Source organism: Eleutherodactylus coqui, chromosome 5 (genome assembly GCF_035609145.1).
Source record: "Eleutherodactylus coqui strain aEleCoq1 chromosome 5, aEleCoq1.hap1, whole genome shotgun sequence".
Lineage (NCBI taxonomy): Eukaryota > Metazoa > Chordata > Amphibia > Anura > Eleutherodactylidae > Eleutherodactylus > Eleutherodactylus coqui.
The window spans coordinates 18,645,263-18,661,072 of record NC_089841.1 but is presented as its reverse complement, the minus strand read 5'-3'; the positions used below and the strand labels follow the sequence as shown (position 1 = coordinate 18,661,072).

Here is a 15,810-nt window from a genome sequence, read left to right as displayed (position 1 = left end):
GCTTCATTTGTATGTTCACTATAAATAGAGGCAGCTTGTAACTTGTTCCATATGCTTGAGAAAGGCATGGTATAAGCCGAAACGCGTCGCAGCATTATAAATTTGTTTTAAAATGATTAAATTTGACCTACAAGAACACGCTTCCCTCTACTGGGTTTTCTGCTTCTCTGGATGTGAGGGGTGCCAGGAGATCGGGCACCCCCAAACAAGTAAGATCCTGACATATAATGATACAGTTTTAACGGAGCGCTGAAGTGTTTTTTCCTTTTATCCTGATTGTATAATCCAAGATGTGCTGTACATCCCAAGACGTACCAGGCAAGCACCAGAAAATGTGTCATTTGCACTGAAAATAGTCCCAGACAAGGAGCTCTGAAGACTCCAGGGATACGATCTTATGAAGCAGCTCTCTTCCAAGATGCACTAGTGGACTTTACTCAAATGCCTGCATCTGATGGATGAAAGCATCTCCTGGTCTTTGTCTGCACTTACACGAAGTGGGTGGAGGCCTACCCCACTAGGACTGAAAAATACACTGAAGTGGCCAGAGCACTACTAAGAGACATAATTCCAATACACGGCCAACCGGTGCAGATTGGGTCAGACAACGGACCAGACTTTACTGCAGAGATAAAACAAGAGCTAGCTAGATGTCTTGTGCTTTGCACACAGTCCTCAGGAAAGGCTGAGCACATGAACCGAACCTTAAAACTTGCCTTAGGGAAGCTCTGTCAGGAGACTCGCCTAAAATGGCCACAAGTCCTACCCATTGCTCTGCTCAGAATCTGTTCTGCCCCAACCAAAAGAACTGGTTATTCCACTTTTAGGGCTTATGCAGTCGACCGTATATCGGCCGTGTATTCACGCCCGACTGATATACGGTGTCCCTCTCTGCAGGGGGAGGAGGCTGGAAGAGCCGAGAGCAGTGCACTAAGCTCCCATCCACTCTCCGCCCCCCTCTCTGCCCTTCGGTACTATTTGCAATGAGAGGGGGTGGGATGGGGGCGGAGATCAGTGGGCCACGTCAGCAGTGTGTCCATGTGGGCCGGCGGCTGCCAATGCAACTAGAGGCGAAATTCTGGCTTGAAAAATCGATGAAACTTGAAACCGGCTAAACTATAAGACAACGAACCAAGAGGTTTGACTGTACTATTTGTATCGAGCTTTAGGTATGTGGACATGGGGCTCAATGGATAACACTGTTAGCATGTAATGTGGGGGCCTTGGTGTGAATCCCACTAGAGACATCATGTATTTTTATGTGTTGCAGTAGACCTTTTTGGTCCTGTTTATGTTTTTATCTATATCCCTGCTTGTTAGATGCTTACTTTACTCTCGGCATAGACCGATGGGCGCAGATCCTAAAATGATATTGCAGTCCTAGAGGAACGAATGGGTCTGAGTAAGAATCCTTATTCATGAGTCTGTTTTCTGTGGAGGACTGTTTGGAGAGGATATAATTGAACCCCCACTTCCGTCTGGCAGTTTGGTGATGTCTGCCCCACTTCCTGCAAGGGTGAGATGAACAGCTACTCAGCAGGGAGGTCTGTGCGTGCCACGTCTGGCACACGTGCCATAGGTTCGCCACCACTGCCCTGGAAGAAGCCATCTTTTGGGTGATCCCCTTTGTCGGGTGCATCTAGGTCTGTGCTTTATATGGTGTTAGTATGTTCATTTTGTCTGTGTGGTAACATGTGACTGCTAGTAATGTATTGTGATATGATGCTGGTTATACACTGTAACACACATATGGCACATCAACCATTGTACCAATGCAGATGTTACTGATGATGTGCTGTGTGGTGTGAGGGCTGCCCGCTCCTGTGACACTCTGTGCTGTGTGGTGTGAGGGCTGCCCGCTCCTGTGACACTCAGACATTATATAAAAATATTTTAATGAGTGGTAAAGATTGTTTTATCTATTCCTAATCTGTATTGAGACAATCTTTTGGGGTGGATATGATTATATACACAGCTGCATACAGATCTATGCCCATTGTCATTTTGGGGTACTCTGTATTGTGGCTGTAGCAGAGCTGCGGTAGGTATGATTATATACACAGCTGTATACACATCTATGCCCATTGTCATTTTGGGGTACTCTGTATTGTGGCTGTAGAAGAGCTGCGGGTAGGTATGATTATATACACAGCTGTATACACATCTATGCCCATTGTCATTTTGGGGTACTCTGTATTGTGGCTGTAGCAGAGCTGCGGTAGGTATGATTATATACACAGCTGTATACACATCTATGCCCATTGTCATTTTGGGGTAATCTGTATTGTGGCTGTAGCAGAGCTGCGGTGGATATGATTATATACACAGCTGTATACACATCTATGCCCATTGTCATTTTGGGGTACTCTGTATTGTGGCTGTTGCAGAGCTGCGGTAGGTATCCACACCTCCTGCTCATCCAGCAACAGAATCGTGCAGATGATGTTACCTGACTCCTCCCACATCAGTGATCACATGACGGTGACATCATCACAGGTCCTGGAAGCTCACCGCTGTCCGACACTGCAGGTGGAGATCTGTGAGTTCTGATTGAGTCGAGAAGAGGAGCTTAGAAGACCAGGAAGAGGCAAGTATATTGATATCAGGGGGTGACAGTTACTACTGTGGTCATGGTGGCAGGGGGACACTATTACTACTGGGGCCACTGTGGTGAGGGAGGACACTATTACTACTGGGGCCACTGTGGTGAGGGAGGACACTATTACTACTGGGGCCACAGTGGTGGGGGGACACTCATTACTGGGGCAACTGTGGCGAAAGAAGGACACTGTTACTACTGGGGCCAGTGTGGTGAGGGGGACCCTCTTACTATTGGGACCACTGTGGTGGGGGGACACTATTACTACTGGGGCCACTGTGGCGAGGGGGGACACTATTACTACTGGGACCACTATGGTGAGGGAGACACTATTACTACTGGGACCACTATGGCGAGGGGAACACTATTACCACAGGGGTCACTGTGGCGAGGGAGAACACTATTACCACTGGGGTCACTGTGGCGAGGGAGGACACTATTACCACTGTGGTCACTGTGGCGAGGGAGGACACTATTACCACTGGGGTCACTTTGGCGAGGGAGGATACTCTTACTACTGGGGTCACTGTTGCGAGGGAGGACACTATTACTACTAGGGTCACTGTGGCGAGGGAGGACACTATTACTACTTGGGTCTCTGTGGTTAGGGAGGACACTATTACCACTGGGGCCACTGTGGTGAGGGGAACACTCTTACCACTGGGGCAACTGTGGTGATGGGGAACACTCTTACTACTGGGGCCACAGTGGCGAGGGGGGACCCTCTTAGTAATCGCCCCTGCCACAGTGGGCCTAGTAGTAAGAGTGTCCCCCCTCGCCACAGTGAATACAGTAGTAATAATATCCACCCCTGCCACAGTGGGGACCATATTACTACCACTGTGGTGAGGAAGGACACTATTATTACTGGGGCAACTGAAACTATGCGGGACACTAATTCTACAAGGGCCACTGTGGCTATGGGAGTTGCTATTACTACTGGGGCCACTGTGGCGAGGGGGGACACTTGCTACAGGGGCCACTGTGGTGAGAGTGGGCACCATTACTACTGGGGCCACTGTGGCAGGGGGGCACTATTACTACTGTAGCCACGGTATGGGGGGGGGACACTATAACTACTGGGGCCACTGTGGCGAAAGGGGACACTATAACTACTGGGTCCACTGTAGCGAGGGGGTGCACTATTACTACTGGCGCCACTGTGGAGGGGGAGGACACTCTTACTACTGGGGCCACTGTGGCCAAGGGGGGAATACTCTACTGGGGCCACTGTGGCAAGAGGGGAACCTATTACTACTGGGGCCATTGAAGCTATGGAGGACACTATTACTACTGGGGCCACTGTGGCTATGGGGGATACTATTATTCTTGGGGCCCCTGTGGCTATGGGGGACACTAATACTACTGGGGTGACTATAACGAGGGGGGACGCTATTGTTACTGGGCCCACTATGGCGAGTGTGGGCACTTTTACTACTGGGTCCACTGTGGCTGGGGGGCACTATTACTACTGGGGGCACTGTTGCAGAGGGGGGGGCACTATTACTACTGCGGCCACTGTGGCAGTTGGAACACTATTACTACTTCGGCCACTGTGGCAGGGGGCCAGTTTTAATACTGGGCCCACTGTGTCAAGGGGCGCACTACTACTACTGGTGCCACTGTGAGGGGGGCACTTTTACTACTGGGGCCACTGTTGTGAGGGAGAACAGTAATACCACTTTGGCAATTGTGGAAGGGAGGACACTATTACTATTGGGGCCACTGTGGTGAGGGGGGACACTATTACTACTGGGGCCACTGTAGCTATGGGGGGGACACTATTACTACTTGGGCCACTGTGGCTATGGGGGGGACACTATTACTACTTGGGCCACTGTGGTGGGGGGGACACTATAGCTACTGGGGCCACTGTGGTGAGGGGGTGTGCTATTACTACTGGGGCAACTGTGGTAGGGGGGCACTACTACTACCACTGGTGCAACTGTAATGGGGGCACTATTACTACTGGGGCCACTGTGGTGAGCAAGAACACTAATACCACCTTGGCAATTGTAGAAGGAAGGACACTATTACTACTGGGGCCACTGTGACGAGGGCGTACACTATTACTACTGGGGCCAAGGAATGGGGGCACTATTACTACTGGGGCCACTGTGGCTATGGAGGACACTATTACTACAGTGCCACTCTGGTGAGAAGAGACACTATTACTGTGGAGAGGGGGGACACTCTTACTACTGGGGCCACTGTGTGTGTGGGGGGGGGGGATGCTATTACATTCCGGAATTTTATGTACTATTTTATATTCTGGGATTATGATTTACATGCCATATCGCCATTATTGGAGGACCAGGAAGTGGCAAGTATATTTGTTTCAGGGCGTCACTTTCACTACTGGAGCCACTGTGGCGAAGGGGGACATTATTACTACTGGGGCTACTGTGGCAGGATGGACATTATTAGTACTATGGCCACTGGGGCAGGGGTGACGCTATTACTACTGGGGCTACTGTGACGAGGAGGGACATTATTACAACAGAGGCCCCTGTAGGGAACACTGTTACTACTGAGGACACTATTACAACTGGGGCCACTGTGATGAGGAAGGACACTCTTATTACTGGGGCCACTCTTACAACTGGGGCCGCTGTGGGGGTGGACACTGTTACAACTGGGGCCACTGTGGGGATGGACACTGTTACAACTGGGGCCACTGTGGTGGTGGACACTATTCAGGGAAAGAAGGGCACCCCTGCATAAAAGTGGAGTCACCGCCTTGATAAAAGCGGCCCCATGGTCGTCTTCTAATGACCTGGCTATCCCTGATTTGGGAGCTGGGGAGATGCACTAAACAGACACACAGAACAGGACACTGTACTGACACAGCGAATACAGAACAGGACTAGACATTCGGAACATGTCTGGCAACAGCACAGACATATCAAACACGTCGCTGTTCACACCAAGCGTACAACAGTGTATATAACAGGAACCCCACCCAGAGCTCACATGCAAACAGGTGATATACCACAGGAAGTCTCCGTGTCCTTACACCAGGGGGATGGACAGTCAGCCACCATGCTGACATAGGGAACTGAGTCAGACCTCAAGTATCTGACACACAAATAAGATATAAGACGCCTGGAGGCCGCACCTGTCAGGGGAGGGAAGAGGGGGTCTGCGTACATTTGTGTGTCAGATGGTTGAGATCTGACTCAGTTCCCTAGGTCAGCACGATGGCTGACTGTCTATCCCCCTGGTGTAAGGACACTTAGACTTCCTGTGGTCTATCACCTGTTTGCATGTGAGCTGTGGGTGGGGTTCCTATTTTATGCACTGTTGTACGTTTGGTGTGAACAGTGATATGAACAGCGACATTCCCCAAATATCCTCTCTGTATGCCGCCTAATAACATGCTCCCTGTCCTACTGACTGCAATCCCTGCTAGCCATCATAAACCGCCCCTGCAGTCATACTGATCCTGCCGTCACATGGCTAAATGTCTGACCATTGTCTGTGTATAGCGTCCCTCACTTTCCACCTCGCCATACTGTGCACATCTCCAGCCCCTTTACCCTCTGTATCACCCCATTACTTGTAGTATGTAAGCTCATTGGAGCAGGACCCGCACCCCTATTGTTTCCATCAGCTGATTACTATGTAACCGTGGTTCTGTAATGTTTGTACTTTTGTCCTTCTGTATCCCCCTGTCTATGTAAGCGCTGCGGAATATGTTGGCGCTATACAAATGAAGATTATTATTATTATATGTCTTCCATATGTCCAGTCCTGTGCTGTGTTTGGTGTGTCAGTACAGTGTTGTGTTCTGTGTGTCTCTCCAGCTCCCTGATCAGGGATACCAGGTCACTAGAAGCAGGCAGCGGGGCCGCTTTAATTGAGCCGATTAATCTGCTTCTAGGCAGTGACCCTTCACCCCCTTGCTAGGTTAGGGCCAGGCTTCCTTCTCCCTGGAGGGGTGCTACTGTTCAATATAGCGGGGTGCACACTATTCTACAGTGCATGGTATGTTCAACAGCAGTGGCTGATAAGGAGAAAGGTGTTGGTGATACCATGAAGAAAAGTCCCTGTTCCCCTCCATGGGGTGATGTACAGACACAGGCAGATCTGATCTGTCTCTGCTGCCTGTAGCCGTCGGCTCCCTGCAGCCCTTCTCACACTGAACTGATGTCTCATTTAGACAAAACGATTATCCTTCAGGAAATCATTCAAAGCAACAAAACAGAATTATAATCATTCGGTGTAAGCACGAGCCGACGACTGAGCGACGAGCAAGAATCGGGAGGCTTTGGATTTATAACAAGGCTTTATCTCATGTCAACACAACCTGAGATAAAGCCTATAGAATGACCCAAGAATGACCAGACTGAGAGCTGCAGGTCTGCCAGCAGTCACTACATCCACTCTTCACCCCCTGTATTTCAGGCTGTATTGTGGCCAGGACCAACATTCCACATTATTGGCTTTAACTAGAGATGAGCGAACGTACTCGTCCGAGCTTGATGCTCGTTCGAGTATTAGCGTGTTCGAGATGCTCGTTACTAGAGGCGAGCACCACGCGATGTTCGAGTTACTTTCACTTTCATCTCTGAGACGTTAGCGCGCTTTTCTGGCCAATAGAAAGACAGGGAAGGCATTACAACTTCCCCCTGCGACGTTCAAGCCCTATACCACCCCCCTGCAGTGAGTGGCTGGCGAGATCAGGTGTCACCCGAGTATATAAATCGGCCCCTCCCGCGGCTCGCCTCAGATGCGTTCTGACAGAGATCAGGGACAGTGCTGCTGCTGCTATAGGGAGAGGGTTAGGAGTTATTTTAGGCTTCAAGAACCCCAACGGTCCTTCTTAGGGCCACATCTGACCGTGTGCAGTACTGTTGAGGCTGCTTTTAGCAGTGTTGCACTTTTTTTTTTTTTTTTGGTATATCGGCCGTGCAGAGCAATTGCGTCCTCAGTCTGCAGTTATTTTACATAGTATAGGGCCAGTAGTGGTGAGGCAGGGACAGTGGGAAAGGTGAAAGAGATATACTGTCTATATAGGCAGTGGGCTTTTTCAAAAAAATTTGGGAAAAAAAAAAATATTTGGGCTGCCTGTGACCGTCCTCAGTGTACTGCGTCTCTGCTGGGGGTAGGAGTCCTAATTAATACGCAGCTAAGTGTTAAGGCAGGCTTGCGCAAAATTCTTTCCTGGCTCTGCGTTGCCCGTTACATCACCGCCGTCATCCCGTCCAGAGGGAAACAGTCTGTAGTAATTTTACATAGTATAGGGCCAGTAGTGGTGAGGCAGGGACAATGGGAAAGGTGAAAGAGATATACTGTCTATATAGGCCGTGGGCTTTTTCAAAAAAATTTGGGAAAAAAAAAAATATTTGGGCTGCCTGTGACCGTCCTCAGTGTACTGCATCTCTGCTGGGGGTAGTAGTCCTAATTAATACGCAGCTAAGTGTTACAGCAGGCTTGCGCAAAATTCTTTCCTGGCTCTGCGTTGCCCGTTACATCACCGCCGTCATCCCGTCCAGAGGGAAACAGTCTGTAGTAATTTTACATAGTATAGGGCCAGTAGTGGTGAGGCAGGGACAATGGGAAAGGTGAAAGAGATATACTGTCTATATAGGCCGTGGGCTTTTTCAAAAAAATTTGGGAAAAAAAAAAATATTTGGGCTGCCTGTGACCGTCCTCAGTGTACTGCATCTCTGCTGGGGGTAGTAGTCCTAATTAATACGCAGCTAAGTGTTACAGCAGGCTTGCGCAAAATTCTTTCCTGGCTCTGCGTTGCCCGTTACATCACCGCCGTCATCCCGTCCAGAGGGAAACAGTATACATATATACGCTGCCTACAGTATCTGTCTGCTGTCTCAGCTCAGCCTTTAAAAAAATAGAAGCAAAACACTTAAGGCCTACTAGTGGCCTTTGGACACTTGACTGCTTCTGCGCTGTGAATTCCACTAGCTCAGTCATACGCACCTACGTCTCACTACAGGCTTGCGGAAAAATTCTTTCCTGGCTCTGCTGTGCGTTCCGTAAGTGAAGTCAGCCTCCAACCACAGGCCAATAAGCGGCACATTTAATTACAGCGTTCTGTTTCTGCACTACTGGTAATACACCATGCTGAGGGGTAGGGGTAGGCCTAGAGGATGTGGACGCGGACGAGGACGCGGAGGCCCAAGTCAGGGTGTGGGCGCAGGCCGAGCCCCTGATCCAGGTGTATCGCAGCCGACTGCTGCGGGATTAGGAGAGAGGCACGTTTCTGGCGTCCCAAGAATAATCTCACAATTAATGGGTCCACACGGTAGACCTTTATTAGAAAATGAGCAGTGTGAGCAGGTCCTGTCGTGGATGGCAGAAAGTGCATCCAGCAATCGACCACCCAGAGTTCTGTGCCGTCCACTGCTGCAACTCTGAATCCTCTGGCTGCTGCTCCTCCTTCCTCCCAGCCTCCTCATTCCATTACAATGACACATTCTGAGGAGCAGGCAGACTCCCAGGAACTGTTCTCGAGCCCCTGCCCAGAATGGGCAGCAATGATTCCTATCCCACCGGAGGAGTTTGTTGTGACCGATGCCCAACCTTTGGAAAGTTCCCGGGGTCCGGGGGATGAGGCTGGGGACTTCCGGCAACTGTCTCAAGAGCTTTCAGTGGGTGAGGAGGACGATGAGACACAGTTGTCTATCACTCAGGTAGTAGTAATTGCAGTAAGTCCGAGGGAGGAGCGCACAGAGGATTTGGAGGAAGAGCAGCAGGACGATGAGGTGACTGACCCCACCTGGTTTGCTAAGCCTACTGAGGACAGGTCTTCAGAGGGGGAGGCAAGTGCAGCAGCAGGGCAGGTTGGAAGAGGCAGTGCGGTGGCCAGGGGTAGAGGCAGGGCCAGACCGAATAATCCACCAACTGTTTCCCAAAGCACCCCCTCGCGCCATGCCACCCTGCAGAGGCCGAGGTGCTCAAAGGTCTAGCAGTTTTTCACTGAGAGTGCAGACGACCGACGAATAGTGGTGTGCAATCTTTGTCGCGCCAAGATCAGCCGGGGAGCCACCACCACCAGCCTCACCACCACCAGCATGCGCAGACATATGATGGCCAAGCACCCCACAAGGTGGGACGAAGGCCGTTCAGCGCCTCCGGTTTGCACCACTGTCTCCCCCTGTGCCCCAACCTGCCACTGAGATCCAACACCCCTCTCAGGACACAGGCACTACCGTCTCCTGGCCTGCACCCACACCCTCACCTCCGCTGTCCTCGGCCCCATCCAGCAATGTCTCTCAGCGCACCATCCAGCCGTCGCTAGCGCAAGTGTTTGAGCGCAAGCGCAAGTACGCCGCCACGCACCCGCACGCTCAAGCGTTAAACGTGCACATAGCCAAATTGATCAGCCTGGAGACGCTGCCGTATAGGCTTGTGGAAACGGAGGCTTTCAAAAGCATGATGGCGGCGGCGGCCCACGCTACTTGGTTCCCAGTCGCCACTACTTTTCCCGATGTGCCATCCCAGCCCTGCACGACCACGTCTCCCGCAACATTGTACGCGCCCTCACCAACGCGGTTACTGCCAAGGTCCACTTAACAATGGACACGTGGACAAGCACAGGCGGGCAGGGCCACTATATCTCCCTGACGGCACATTGGGTGAATTTAGTGGAGGCTGGGACAGAGTCAGAGCCTGGGACCGCTCATGTCCTACCCACCCCCAGAATTGCGGGCCCCAGCTTGGTGGTGGTATCTGCGGCGGTGTATGCTTCCTCCACTAAACCACCCTCCTCCTCCTACGCAACCTCTGTCTTGCAATCAAGATGTGTCAGCAGCAGTACGTCGCCAGCAGTCGGTGTCGCGCGGCGTGGCAGCACAGCGGTGGGCAAGCGTCAGCAGGCCGTGCTGAAACTACTCAGCTTAGGAGAGAAGAGGCACACGGCCCACGAACTGCTGCAGGGTCTTACAGAGCAGACCGACCGCTGGCTTGCGCCGCTGAGCCTCCAACCGGGCATGGTCGTGTGTGACAACGGCCGTAACCTGGTGGCGGCTCTGCAGCTCGGCAACCTCACGCATGTGCCATGTCTTTAATTTGGTGGTTCAGCGCTTTCTGAAAAGCTACCCCCGCTTGTCAGACCTGCTCGGAAAGGTGCGCCGGCTCAGCGCACATTTCCGCAAGTCCCACACGGACGCTGCCACCCTGCGCACCCTGCAACATCGGTTTAATCTGCCAGTGCACCGACTGCTGTGCGACGTGCCCACACGATGGAACTCTACGCTTAACATGTTGGCCAGGCTCTATGAGCAGCGTAGAGCTATAGTGGAATACCAACTCCAACATGGGCGGCGTAGTGGGAGTCAGCCTCCTCAATTCTTTACAGAAGAGTGGGCCTGGTTGGCAGACATCTGCCAGGTCCTTGGAAACTTTGAGGAGTCTACCCAGATGGTGAGCGGCGATGCTGCAATCATTAGCATCACCATTCCTCTGCTATGCCTCTTGAGAAGTTCCCTGCAAAGCATAAAGGCAGAAGCTTTGCGCTCGGAAACGGAGGCGGGGGAAGACAGTATGTCGCTGGATAGTCAGAGCACCCTCCTGTCTATATCTCAGCGTGTTGAGGAGGAGGAGGTGGAGGAGCATGAGTAGGAGGGGGAAGAGACATCTTGGCCCACTGCTGAGGGTACCCATGCTGCTTGCCTGTCATCCTTTCAGCGTGTATGGCCTGAGGAGGAGGAGGATCCTGAAAGTGAGCTTCCTAGTGAGGACAGCCATGTGTTTCGTACAGGTACCCTGGCACACATGGCTGACTTCATGTTAGGATGCCTTTCTCGTGACCCTCGCGTTACACGCATTCTGGCCACTACGGATTACTGGGTGTACACACTGCTCGACCCACGGTATAAGGAGAACCTTTCCACTCTCATACCCGAAGAGGAAAGGGGTTCGAGAGTGATGCTATACCACAGGACCCTGGCGGACAAGTTGATGGTAAAATTCCCATCCAACAGCGCTAGTGGCAGAAGGCGCAGTTCCGAGGGCCAGGTAGCAGGGGAGGCGCGGAGATCAGGCAGCATGTACAGCACAGGCAGGGGAACACTCTCTAAGGCCTTTGACAGCTTTCTGGCTCCCCAGCAAGACTGTGTCACCGCTCCCCAGTCAGGGCTGAGTCGGTGGGAGCACTGTAAAAGGATGGTGAGGGAGTACGTAGCCGATCGCACGACCGTCCTCCGTGACGCCTCTGCCCCCTACAACTACTGCGTGTCGAAGCTGGACACGTGGCCTGAACTCGCGCTGTATGCCCTGGAGGTGCTTGCTTGTCCTGCGGCTAGCATCTTGTCAGAGAGTGTGTTTAGTGCGGCTGGGGGAATCATCACGGATAAGCGTACCCGCCTGTCAACCGACAGTGCCGACAGGCTTACACTCATCAAGATGAACAAAGCCTGGATTTCCCCAGACTTCTCCACCAGCGGACAGCAGCGGTACCTAAACAATACGTAGGTTGCACCCGCGGATGGAAGAATCATTCTCTATCACCATAAAAAACGGGGACCTTTTAGCTTCATCAATCTGTGTATTCTATTCATGCTCCTCCTCCTGCTCCTCCTCCTGAAACCTCACGTAATCACGCCGAACGGGCAATTTTTCTTAGGCCCACAAGGCTCAGTCATATAATTTTTGTAAACAATTTTTGTACGTTTCAATGCTCATTAAAGCGTTGAAACTTGCACCTGAACCAATTTTTATTTTAACTGGGCTGCCTCCAGGCGTAGTTACAAATTAAGCCACATAAACCAAAGCGATTAATGGGTTTCACCTGCCCTCTTGGTTGGGCATGGGCAATTTTTCTGAGGTACATTAGTACTATTGGTACACCAATTTTTTGGGGCCCTCGCCTACAGTGTAATCCAATTAATTTTTTGCCCACCTGCATTAAACCTGACATTACCTCAGCTGTGCTGGGCACTGCAATGGGATATATTTATGTACCGCCGGTGGGTTCCAGGGACCCACCCATGCTGTCGGTCCACAAGGAGTTGTAACTGCATGTGTCCACTTCTAAAGAACCCCAGTCTGACTGGGGCATGCAGTGTGGGCCGAAGCCCACCTGCATTAAACCTGACGTTACCTCAGCTGTGCTGGGCACTGCAATGGGATATATTTATATACCGCCGGTGGGTTCCGGGGAGCCACCCATGCTGTGGGTCCACACGGACTTCACAATAGGGAGTTGTACCTGCCTGTGTCTATGAATTAAAAACCCCGGTCAGGTTGGGGCATGCAGTGTGGGCCGAAGCCCACCTGCATTTAATCTGACGTTAGCTCTGCTGTCCAGGGCACTGTAATGGGATACATTTATGTACAGCCGGTGGGTTCCAGGGAGCCACCCATGCTGTGGGTGCACACGGAATTTCCATTGCGGAGTTGTACCTGCCTGTGACTATTTATTTATAAAAAAACGCGGTCTGACTGGGGCATGCAGACACCTTGACAGAATGAATAGTGTGTGGCACATAGGCTCCCCATTGCTATGCCCACGTGTGCAGCTCCTGATGGCGGTGGCACAGGATTATATTTCTCATTGCTTCTGTACAGCATTGTGGGCTATCGCCCCGCCCCTTTTAAAGAGGGTCGCTGCCTAGCCGTGCCAACCCTCTGCAGTGTGTGCCTGCGGTTCCTCCTCATGGCAGACGCACTTATAAATAGACATGAGGGTGGTGTGGCATGAGGGCAGCTGAAGGCTGCGCAGGGACAATTTGGTGTGCGCTGTGGACACTGGGTCGTGCGCGCGCGCGGGGGGGGGGTTGGGCAGCATGTAACCCAGGAGAAGTGGCAGCGGAGTGTCATGCAGGCAGTGATTGTGCTTTGTTGGAGGTAGTGTGGTGCTTAGCTAAGGTATGCATTGCTAATGAGGGCTTTTCAGAAGTAAAGGTTGTTGGGAGGGGGGGGGGGGCCCACTCTTGCCGCTATTGTGGCTTAATAGTGGGACCTGGGAACTTGAGATGCAGCCCAACATGTAGCCCCTCGCCTGCCCTATCCGTTGCTGTGTCATTCCCATCACTTTCTTGAATTGCCCAGATTTTCACAAATGGAAACCTTAGCGAGCATCGGCGAAATACAAAAATGCTCGAGTCGCCCATTGACTTCAATGGGGTTCGTTACTTGAAACGAACCCTCGAGCATCGCGAAATTTTCGTCCCGAGTAACGAGCACCCGAGCATTTTGGTGCTCGCTCATCTCTAGCTTTAACCGCTTCCCTCTCCAGGATGTTTGGGGTATGCATGAAGAGAGATTGCCCGATCTCTCTTCATACAGGGTGGTCATCAGCTGTTTATTACAGCTGACACCTGCAGGCAATAGCCGTAATTAGATACGCGGCCAATCACAACCGTTAACCCTTTCAATGCTTCAGTCAATTCTAACATTTAAATCCCCCCGGCATTTAAATCCCCCCCGAACGTCCTGTACAGCCCCCCTGCAACGAGATCGCAGGGAGACATGCGGGTGACATGGCAGCCGGGGGCCTCCTGAAAGGCCCCAGGGCTGCCTTAGCAGACTGCCTATCAAGCCATCCCCCTGGGGTGACTTCATAGACTACCTGTCAGATTGCAGTATGATGTATAGCTATGGCATTACGTCATACTGCAAGAGTAATCAAAGCATCGCATGTTGTAGTCCCCCAGGGGTGGCTAAAAAATAAAGTACAAATCAGATCAATAAAGTTTTACTAATTGTGAAAAAAAAAGTATTAAAAGTTGAAATATATCCATAATAAAAAAATAAATCAAAAATACATATTTGTTATCGCCGCATCCGTAAAAGTCTAAGTAGATTATTTACTATGCATGGTAAACGTTGTTCAAAAAAAAAAAAAAGAACGCCAAAGACGCACTTTTTCAGTCACCTTGTCTCCCAGGCAAAAAGGCAATAAAAAGCTATCAAAAAGGCATATATATTCAGAAATATACCAATGCAAACTGCAGGATGCCCCACAAAAAATGAGCCCCCGAACAACTACGTTGACGGAAAAATAGAAAAGTTATTGAGCGCAGAACAATGCAGTAGAAAATATTTTTTAAGAATGTAACGTTTGGTATCGCAGCAATCGTACTGACCCGTAATATAAAGTTATGTCATTTTTGTTGCAGTGTGCTTACCCTAGAAACAAGACCCACTGAAAGATGGTGGAATGTTTTTGGTTTTTTTTTCATTTTACTCCACTTAGAAATGTTTAAAAACAAGCCCTCATACAGCCAAGTCGATGGATAAATAAAGGAATTATGATTTTTTTAAAAGGGGGAAGGAAAAAACAAAAATGGGAAAAAAGGGCTGTGTCCATTAAGGGGTTAAAATCAGCATAAAATTGATCCTCCAGCCACAATACAGCTTGAGATACAACTATTAGTAGCAAGGATGTTCCACCTACGTTATTACCTACTGGAGTGCCTCCCTGAGAGATTCATGGTCAGCAAGAAAAGGGTTAAAGTAGCATGTTATTTATGCCACACAGTGAATGTTGTGTGAGAGAGAAAAACTGATGCTAGAACGGCTGATCTGTAGGCGCCTCGTCTAACCAAAAATGGAATAAACAATAATCTACAGGTCCAATATCCCCAAAAACATCCCTAATACGAACTACAGCTCAGCCGGCAATAATCTCACACAGATCCACCAAAGGGGAATGTGAGAAGGTCTGGGGCTCAGAATTTGGAGTGTTGGCACAACTGTGCTGTTAGATATAATGCGGGTGACTAATTGGGGGAGGTTGGTAGGAGCTCGGAGAATCGGCACACGTAACACATGAGACGCTTCACAGAATGATTCTGCTTTACTTGTACTAGGTGGGTTTTATAGCAGAATACAAATGGCTTTATGTGGTGGGTGTAACAGCTGTGTGTTACAGGGGCCACATCATCCTGACATCACTGGATAAGCTCTAGATGGGCCACACCCTGTTCGCGGGGAGGGGGGTTCTGTAGAACATCCTGCTTGCTTCTCCCTATGTCAAGCGTAAAAAGCAGCTCTGAACTTGGAGAAGAGTCATCGGGGCGGTCGCTGCCGGCTTCTTCCTGCCTGAGTCGACTATCAGTCCAGCTGATCTGGGTGAGGAGAACCCTGTCGGGATTTTGTGTTGCCTGTAGTTCGGGCTTCATAAACTCACGAAAAGGGTTCTCTTTAATATCTCCTTTACCTCTTAAGGACATGGCTCTGTTTTTTTTCTTCCATTTTAAGAATTCTCCCCCCCCCCCCCGCTTTTTTTTGTAATTTAAAAA

At 50.5% G+C, this 15,810-nt stretch overlaps 1 protein-coding gene across 1 annotated transcript in view; it reads left to right on the top strand.

The window, feature by feature from the left end:
* Positions 1-2,500: 2,500 nt before the first annotated feature.
* Positions 2,501-15,810, top strand: part of LOC136629020 (oocyte zinc finger protein XlCOF22-like) — a 29,068-nt gene continuing 15,758 nt past the window's right edge. Inside the window, exon 1 of the mRNA XM_066605133.1 lies at positions 2,501-2,587. The gene's annotated coding sequence lies outside the window, so the exon portion shown is untranslated. The remainder of the gene's footprint in view (positions 2,588-15,810) is intronic.